The 9176-nt window shown below is 49.5% G+C and overlaps 1 long non-coding RNA gene across 1 annotated transcript; it reads right to left on the reverse strand.

The window, feature by feature from the left end:
* Positions 1-5376: 5376 nt before the first annotated feature.
* Positions 5377-8325, reverse strand: LOC311582847. Its single transcript, XR_014774273.1, has 3 exons — positions 8291-8325; positions 6773-7013; positions 5377-5494 (listed from the first exon to the last, which is right to left on the reverse strand). It is a non-coding gene; the product is annotated as an uncharacterized lncRNA (long non-coding RNA).
* Between the last annotated feature and the right edge of the window lie 851 nt (positions 8326-9176).

Here is a 9176-nt window from a genome sequence, read left to right on the forward strand (position 1 = left end):
CACACAGAGACACCTGTGCATCCGTTCCCCCCTGAAGCACACCACACAGAGACACCTGTGCATCTGTTCCCCCTGAGGCACACCACACAGAGACACCTGTGCATCTGTTCCCCCTGAGGCAACCACACAGAGACACCTGTGCATCCATTCCCCCCTGAGGCACAACACACACAGACACCTGGACATCCATTCCCCCCCTGAAGCACACCACACAGAGACACCTGTGCATCCGTTCCCCCCTGAAGCACACCACACAGAGACACCTGTGCATCTGTTCCCCCTGAGGCACACCACACAGAGACACCTGTGCATCTGTTCCCCCTGAGGCAACCACACAGAGACACCTGTGCATCCGTTCCCCCCTGAAGCACATCACACAGAGACACCTGTGCATCCGTTCCCCCCTGAGGCACACCACACAGACACCTGTGCATCCGTTCCCCCCTGAGGCACACCACACACAGACACCTGTGCATCCGTTCCCCCCTGAGGAAACCACACACAGACACCTGTGCATCCGTTCCCCCCTGAGGCAACCACACACAGACACCTGTGCATCTGTTCCCCCTGAGGCACACCACACAGACACCTGTGCATCCGTTCCCCCCTGAGGCACACCACACAGAGACACCTGTGCATCCGTTCCCCCCTGAGGCAACCACACAGAGACACCTGTGCATCCATTACCCCCTGAGGCACACCACACAGAGACACCTGTGCATCTGTTCCCCCTGAGGCACACCACACAGAGACACCTGTGCATCTGTTCCCCCTGAGGCACACCACACAGAGACACCTGTGCATCCGTTCCCCCCTGAGGCACACCACACAGAGACACCTGTGCATCCGTTCCCCCCTGAGGCACGCCACACAGAGACACCTGTGCATCCGTTCCCCCCTGAGGCACACCACACAGAGACACCTGTGCATCCATTCCCCCCTGAGGCAACCACACAGAGACACTTGTGCATCCATTCCCCCCTGAAGCACACCACACAGAGACACCTGTGCATCCATTCCCCCCTGAGACACACCACACAGAGACACCTGTGCATCCATTCCCCCTGAAGCACACCACACAGAGACACCTGGACATCCATTCCCCCCTGAGGCACACCATACAGAGACACCTGTGCATCTGTTCCCCCTGAAGCACACCACACAGAGACACCTGTGCATCTGTTCCCTCCTGAGGAAACCACACACAGACACCTGTGCATCCGTTCCCCCCTGAGGCAACCACACACAGACACCTGTGCATCTGTTCCCCCTGAGGCACACCACACAGAGACACCTGTGCATCCGTTCCCCCCTGAGGCAACCACACAGAGACACCTGTGCATCCATTACCCCCTGAGGCACACCACACAGAGACACCTGTGCATCTGTTCCCCCTGAGGCACACCACACAGAGACACCTGTGCATCTGTTCCCCCTGAGGCACACCACACAGAGACACCTGTGCATCCATTCCCCCCTGAGGCAACCACACAGAGACACCTGTGCATCCGTTCCCCCCTGAGGCACACCACACAGAGACACCTGTGCATCTGTTCCCCCCTGAGGCACGCCACACAGAGACACCTGTGCATCCATTCCCCCCTGAGGCACACCACACTGAGACACCTGTGCATCCATTCCCCCCTGAGGCAACCACACAAAGACACTTGTGCATCCATTCCCCCCTGAAGCACACCACACAGAGACACCTGTGCATCCATTCCCCCCTGAGGCACACCACACAGAGACACCTGTGCATCCATTCCCCCTGAAGCACACCACACAGAGACACCTGGACATCCATTCCCCCCTGAGGCACACCATACAGAGACACCTGTGCATCTGTTCCCCCTGAAGCACACCACACAGAGACACCTGTGCATCTGTTCCCTCCTGAGGCAACCACACAGAGACACCTGGACATCCATTCCCTCCTGAAGCACACCACACAGAGACACCTGTGCATCCATTTTCCCACTGTGGTACTATTCTCATTGGTACTATTCTCAATGAACCACAAGTAAATGTCCATCAGTTGAGGAATGGATCAGGAAAATGTGGCATGCATACACAATAGTTTTATTCAGACTTCTAAAGAACAAAGTAATGGTGTTTGCAGAAAAATGAATTGAACTGTAGATCATTCTATCAAATAAAATAAGCCAGATTCAGAAAGATGGATGTTTTTTTGTATGTGAGTCTTAGAATAGATGTATTTACATGTTAATATAGATCTAAAGATTGATGACATGAAAGTAGAAGACTATATAGGAAAAGGAAATGGAGTAAGCAGAGACAAATGTATGATTAAATGAAAATATTTATGAAGCCTATTACTATAATATAAAGAATATACACGGGTAATAATAAAAAGGTAGGGACGTAGCCAAGTGGCAAGAGTTTCACCTTTAATTGGATATTCATAAATGGCTGTTGCTGCTGCTCCTGCTGCTGCTGCTGGTGACCCTGTTTCTTTGTCAGCATTCTCATTCTTTGCCAGAATTGGTTTTAAATATGTGGTGCTTTCAAACCACCACCTAAGACAGAGCAGCCAACAGGAGAGCCTCCCTCCTCCCTGCTGTCTGCGTGACAGCTGCTGAGATGCAGAGCCCAAGCCTAGCATTCTGGCCTTCAGACTGTCCTGTACACAGGCTTCTCTCCCACCAGGCCCTCACTGGAAGGCTGACCAGAAGCCTGATGGTGTTTCCTCACACATGGCCCTGTGTTCAGTTCCGTTGTGCTACCCGCCCATTTCTCCATCTTGTCTTCCATGTCCTGTCCTTCCTCCCCCGCTGCGTGATGCAAACCTTATTTCGCTAAGAAAGCAAAACCAAGAAATGTCCATATCTTACAGCAAATCTAGCCTAGTTGAATTGCAGCCCATCCCTTCCTCCCTCAGCCCCTCCCTCTCTCCCTTCTTCCTCCTGTTACTTCCATCCCAGGACAGCCTTCCGGCTTTGCTTTCTCCACAGTGTTCTTTTCCCACCCCGTGTTCCCATTAGCATACAAATAAGCTATAAAATCTCCTGTCTTAGAATTTCTCCCCATCTTTCAGCTATGCCATTTTTCTTTCTAGCAAGGCTATTCAAAATACTTGCCATCTCTGATTCTTATTAGGGATTCACTCTCACACTCCATGGACACAGCCCTCGTCAAAATCATCAGTGACCTCTCTGGCAAATGCAACAGGCAATTTTCAGTTTCTTCATTTGGCTTCGAGGGTGCTCTCTGTCTCTCTTTCTCTGTGTCTCTGTCTGTCTGTCTGTCTGACTCTCTCTCTCTCTCTCTCTCTCTCTCTCTCTCTCTCTCTCTCTCGCATTTGAGACAGGGTTTCTCTGTATAGCTCTGACTGCCCTGGAATCTGCTTTGTAAACCAAGCTGGCCTCGAACTCACAGAGATCTGCATGCCTCTGCCTCAAGTGCTGGATGAAAGGCTGCCACTGCCCCTGGGCTCTAGGGTATTCTTATTTCCTCCACTTTTCACCATGTCTGGTTTTGCTGAATTCCCCCTTTCCTGATCTTTAAGTGTTAAGAGTGTCTTGACTTCGTTTTTGGACCTTTTTTTTTTCTACCTCTTCTCCTGCTGTCACTCCCTGGTGACTTCAAGCAGTTCTGTAATTTTAAATATCAATTGCACAATAAAATTATACTTCAACAAGACTGAATTTCGGTCTCACTTCTTTTTACTCAGTAGCACCTCAGTTTAGGTATTAAATTGTTTTATTAATTTTATATTAAATTAGATACTTGTGTTGGGATACACTGTGTGAAGTGAAGGTGTGTCTCTGTATATTCAATTGTTGGTTGCTACCAATAGAGAGCTAAGTGCTGGCAGGATATTCCTATGGCCTGTCACCTGGTTTTCTATTTTGTAAATGTTCATTCTTCCTCACTGGCCTAAGGCAATTTAGAATGTACCAGAGATGGTCTCACTACTGATTGGCTATAATAAAGAGCTGATGGCCAATATTTGGACAGGAAGTGGAAGATGGGACTTCTGAGTGAGAGAGGGGGACACTGGGAGAAGGAAAATGCTCGAGATTTGCCTGCAAACACAGGGGAATGGATGGACTCGGGAGGAGAAAGGTAGAGCTAGCCACATGGAGGCACCAGTCAGGTTATGCTAGAAAGCTAACTGGAGGCTGCCCAGCAAAGGCCTAAGCCTTAAACTGTATTAGTGGACTCCGTGTCATTATTTTATCACTGACAGATCTGCAAAAGTCCCGCTATGTACTAGATACTAAATTTAAATATTAAAAATTTCATAGGCATGAGACTGCCCATGGCTCACAATAAACTTTCAGTTCTGAAGCACTCTTTTCTATGTCCCCCTCCCACAGGTACCTCATCTAGCTAAGTCACCATTCACTGAGTTGCTTGGGCCAAGGCATTTGAGGGTTCCATAGCCTGCACCCACTGCATCACCGGTGAATTCTCTTGACTCTTCATGCTACACCCTTTGTTGCTTATCACCACCCACTGACCTGGGCTCCTGCCAAGGCCTCCTAACCTTTAGTCCTGCATTTCTGCCCTTCTTCCTCAGTCTATCCCAACACAAGTGCTGCTTTTAAAAACAATCTAATCCTGATTTTCTTTCCCCCAAAATTCTCTGGTTCTCAACTCAAAGTAAGTGCCAGTCATTGTAATGGTCCTTGAGGCCCTGGAATGTCCCGCCTTCTTGCTTATTCCTCCCCTCCTCCCCAAGTAATTTTTTGATTTCATTTGAAATTGATGAGTAATGACTGTTTATAAAGCAAAATATAATATTTGATACATATCTACAGTATGAAATTATTAAATCAAGCTAATTACCGGTAACATAACCACCTTGGTCATTTTTTGTGTGAAAAGTAAAATCCATACTTTTAGGAGAACAGAGTTGCTGTGACTTGGATGCATTTTCCTGTCCAAATTTTATGTGGAACCCTAGCCCCTAGTGTAAAAGTGCTGGGGCACGTGGCCTAATGGCAGGTGTCTGGGTCATAGCAACTCTGTTTCATGGATCAATCAATGAGTGGCACTGAGAAAAGAGCTTTCGGGAGCAGTTCTGTCCCCTGTTCTTCCATATGGTGACACAGTGTCCCTTTTCTCAAGGATGCACATGTCACCATCTTAGAAGCAGACAGCCAGACTCTGGCCTGCTGGCATCTTGATCTTGGATGTCCCAGTGTCTTGAACTACGTGAGATGCATCTTCTTTTAAAATTACCTCATTAGTGACATTCCATTATAAAAGTCCAGAACAGTCTACAGTAATGATAAAGATGCCATGCAATGGTAGGAAAGGAGATTTATTATGGGAATGGGGAGAAAAGGGGAGGGTGCCCATGATGGGGGGGGGGGAGAAAGAGAGAGGGGGAGGGAGAGAAAGAGAGGGGGGAAGGAAACAGCATAAGAGGCTGGTGGGTCGTTTTCATCAGTGATACACCTGGATGAGGCAGGTGATGACGTCAGAGGTTGCTAGGTCCTTAGAGGCAGGTTAGCAGGCCCATATGCTAACAAACACATTTAATCATGGTCAGCATGCTGTGCAGGAGATCATTATGACTTATGCTCCCTGACTAAACGTTTGTACTCTTAGACCTTCACCTTTCCCTAACCCCTGGCCTTTGTTGCTGCTCTTGAACATGAGTGTGCCAAGATGCCTAGAGCCTTGCCGTTACTGCAGTCACTTTGCACAGGCTGCCTGTTTTCTTCCTGGGATGGTTGTCCTGGCATCCATGTGGGTAGATCTCACTCTTCACTCAGGTCTCGGTTCACTGCCTTCTCAGGAAGGCTACCACATTACCCTGTGTGAACAACACACCCGCCCCTCACCTCTCTACTTTTTGAGTCTTTGCTACAGTCTGTCACTTTGTATCATGGGCTTCTTAGGTCCTCCAAACGTTCCTATTTGATGTGTGAGGCCCTCTCCTTTCAGACAGATTAAAGACGCCATCAAGTCAGTGAAGTCACATGGGTGAGTTCTGACCCAATATGACTGCATCCTTATAGGAAATCGGGGCACTGAACAGAGGGGATTCCATGGACCCACATAATAAGACTGCTCTCTGTGAGTTAAGGAGCGAGGTCTTGAGAGGCCACCCCTGCCACGCCCCTCACTAAGGAAATGCCCCAGCGCTAAGGAAATGAATTTCTCTTGCAGCCCGTGTCAGAAATACTGTCCCCCACAGCATTTGTTAGGGCTTGCTGCCTCAGATTCATGAATTCATGTACTTACCCCCCTGACTAGAATGTAAGCTCTTATGAAGGCAGGTTCACCGTCTCGTCCACTCAGGTGTCCCCAGCAGTAGGGTGACACCTAACACACCTGCTCAGATATTTGAGGTTTGAGTGGCAGGTCCCTCCTTTCTGTCACTACTTTCCTGAGCTCATGTTCAGCCCTCTAAGTCACTGTTGTGGCTTCCTAATGTTTCAGTCATTTGTTTCCCCTCATGTTCGGAGGCCTAACCTTTCCATCCCTGTTCCTCACACACCTCCCTGGCCAGGAAGATATGTACATATACTGAAATTATTGCATTTGTCTATTTCACATGCACGGGTAGGTGAGCGTTTGATGCAGTATGCATATGGAGGTCAGAGGACAACTCGCTGGAACGGGTTTTCTCCTTCCACCATGTGGGAAGCAAATTCATGTCGTCAGGCTTGGCAGCAACTGCCTTTAGCCCCACCACAACACCCTTCCAGCCCCAAGAACTATATTTAAAGAAAAGAAAATTCTACTTTTCTGACCTCTTTTTTTTCGGCACACATTCCTCCCCCTGACCCTGCACCTTGTTGCCTTTGGCTGCCCAATCCTTGCTCATCTGTTTCTGTTGGCCACTTCCACGTTGGACGTTGGTTACTCATTATGGGTCTTGCATGCTATTGTAGTCTAAAGACGGCTGCAGGGGTTGGTGTAGCCTGGACTTCAGCAAAAATGTTCTGAACGGCAATGTCTCCTTGTGTGCATGCTCCCCTGTTCACCACTAGGGGGAAGCCCGGAGCAAAGGAAAACACCGAGGCTGGCTCTCCCTGGGTTCAAACGGCAATTGAGACGCATAATTACTATTTATTCCTCATAAGTACGTTTCACTTGTGAGCCTCTCATGAGCAAACAGTTCCCCAAATGCCTTTTCTCCATTTCTCCCTGCTTTCCACTACATTTTCACCTGTGAGGGTTTCCTCTCCTGAGTCCCACCAGCCTTCTGCAGGCCTCCCCAGGCAGCAACCCTGCGGGTACACTCACATCCAGACTCCCTCCCTCAGAGCTGGTGTGACCCAGGCAAGTCATGTAACTGCTATGCGCTTGTGTTTTCCTATCTACGAGAAAGGAGCATGGCTGTTGGCCCACCAGACAATTTGGCCTACGTGTGGAGGGGGAAAGATGGGTATGAAGGAACTTTATAGCTCCTCCCTTGGCCCCCCATCCGAACTCCTTTCTCTGGGAGTCCAAGAAAGGAGCTAAAGAAATCCTAAAGATGGCTTGCTCAAGAGTGGCAAAGCAAAGGGCCCCCTAGGCTTCCTTCCCCTTCTCAGCTCCTCCTGCCTCCTCTCAGAGCTCGGCTTGAGCCAGGGGGCTGTAACTCCATCTGGGACCCACTGCTAGAACTTTCTGAGGGCCTCAGTCAAGGCTTGCCCTATGGAACCCTGTTCTGCAAGTTCATGGAATAAATGCTGGATGAGCCTAGCCTCTGCTTCTGCTGTGTGCAGATTCCCGTAACGCTTTCTCCTGGGAAGTGAAAAGGGAACTTCTAGGCAGACAGCAAGGAAATAGAGCTCAACCCAGAGAGGGGGAGCAGAGCACCCATCCTGCTCACTGTGGTCCTCAAAGCACCAGGACCAGGTGTCCTTCTAAGAAACTGAGAAACTCTAAGAAACCTGAATTCCAGCCTTTTTAAAAGGTGGTGCTTGGCACCTTACTAAGCTAGAATCTTTTGGGGACACGTCCTAGACACCTCAAAAAGCCTCAAAGGAGGCCTGTGAGAATAGGGCTTGCAAAAAAAAAAAAAAAAAAAAGTGCCTACGGCTGTGTTTGCTACATGCTGGGGATAGCGTTGGGAGGGAGAGCTGCTGGAGTGGTGTGTCCTGGCGATGCTGGGCAAACGCTTGAGGCCCCGTCCAGCTGGCTGGGAGGGCGATCCCTGGGGAACTGGCTTTGCGCTCTGTTCAGGCCCTGCCCTCTAGTGGCCAAGGAACTCTGCAACCCAGCCTGCCTCAAGAACCCCGATTCTGCCAAAGGCTGGCTGCAGAGAACTGAAAGGCATTCTCCCAACAAAAAGCTGCCCGTCTCATTTCTCCCTTTTCCCTACCTGGTTTTTGAGACGTGCCTTACCCTGAAGAAATGGGGGTGGGGCACAATCAATCTTTATGACGCAGACGCTTATCTAAGGCCCGAGAACTGGACGAGGCTGACCTTGGAGCCCTGTCACGCTGGGTTAAAGTCCTCCCCTCTGTACTGTTGGCTTACTTTTGGACAGGTCAGTTAATCTCCTGCTGAGCAACTGTATAGAGCTGGGGTGTGGCTCACTTGTGGAGCACTGCTTAGCACAAAAAAAAAAAAGGCCTGGAGCTTGATCCCTAGCACCACAAATATACTATACAAACAAAAATATTTCTAGAACTTCACTTGTAAAGGGGATCTAACGTGATTTCTCCCTCTTAGTATTGTCTAAGGGTCACATGGGTTAGGTATGGGAAGCTCTGCCTAAGATGAGGAGCGCTGTATGACCACAAAGGCCTCACTCCTGTTGTTCCAGTGAAGTCTGCCTGCCCTCCCTGCCCGCCTGAGTCTTGAGGCCCCTGTGGTCACTGGCAGGCCACTAGCAGGTACTATTTCTGTGACTGTGTTACAGTGTGCTGGGATTGCACGAGCCACACACCCACCTTGCTTGGGGTTGACCATCTGGGACCTGACCTAGTCTTTCCCTGGCCCTGGGGCAACTGTCGAAGCACTGCAAGGCTTCTGCTGTGTGCTGTGAGGGGGTGACGATGCTGTGTGTCAAGGCCTGGGAGAGGTGGGCAGGTGTTAGGCAAAATTACTATGGAAGTATTTGGAACGTGCTAGTTGTTCAAATACAAATTTGGAATCCACATCATGTTGAATTTGGGGTTAAAAGAACCCAGAACTTAGCAGCTATTATATGCACAAACAGTGGGTTGCTCCACAGGGCACCAGTTTTGAAGAAGGCTAGTACA

The sequence above is a fragment of the Acomys minous genome, assembly GCF_964271855.1.
Source record: "Acomys minous genome assembly, chromosome: 14".
Classification (NCBI taxonomy): Eukaryota; Metazoa; Chordata; class Mammalia; order Rodentia; family Muridae; genus Acomys; species Acomys minous.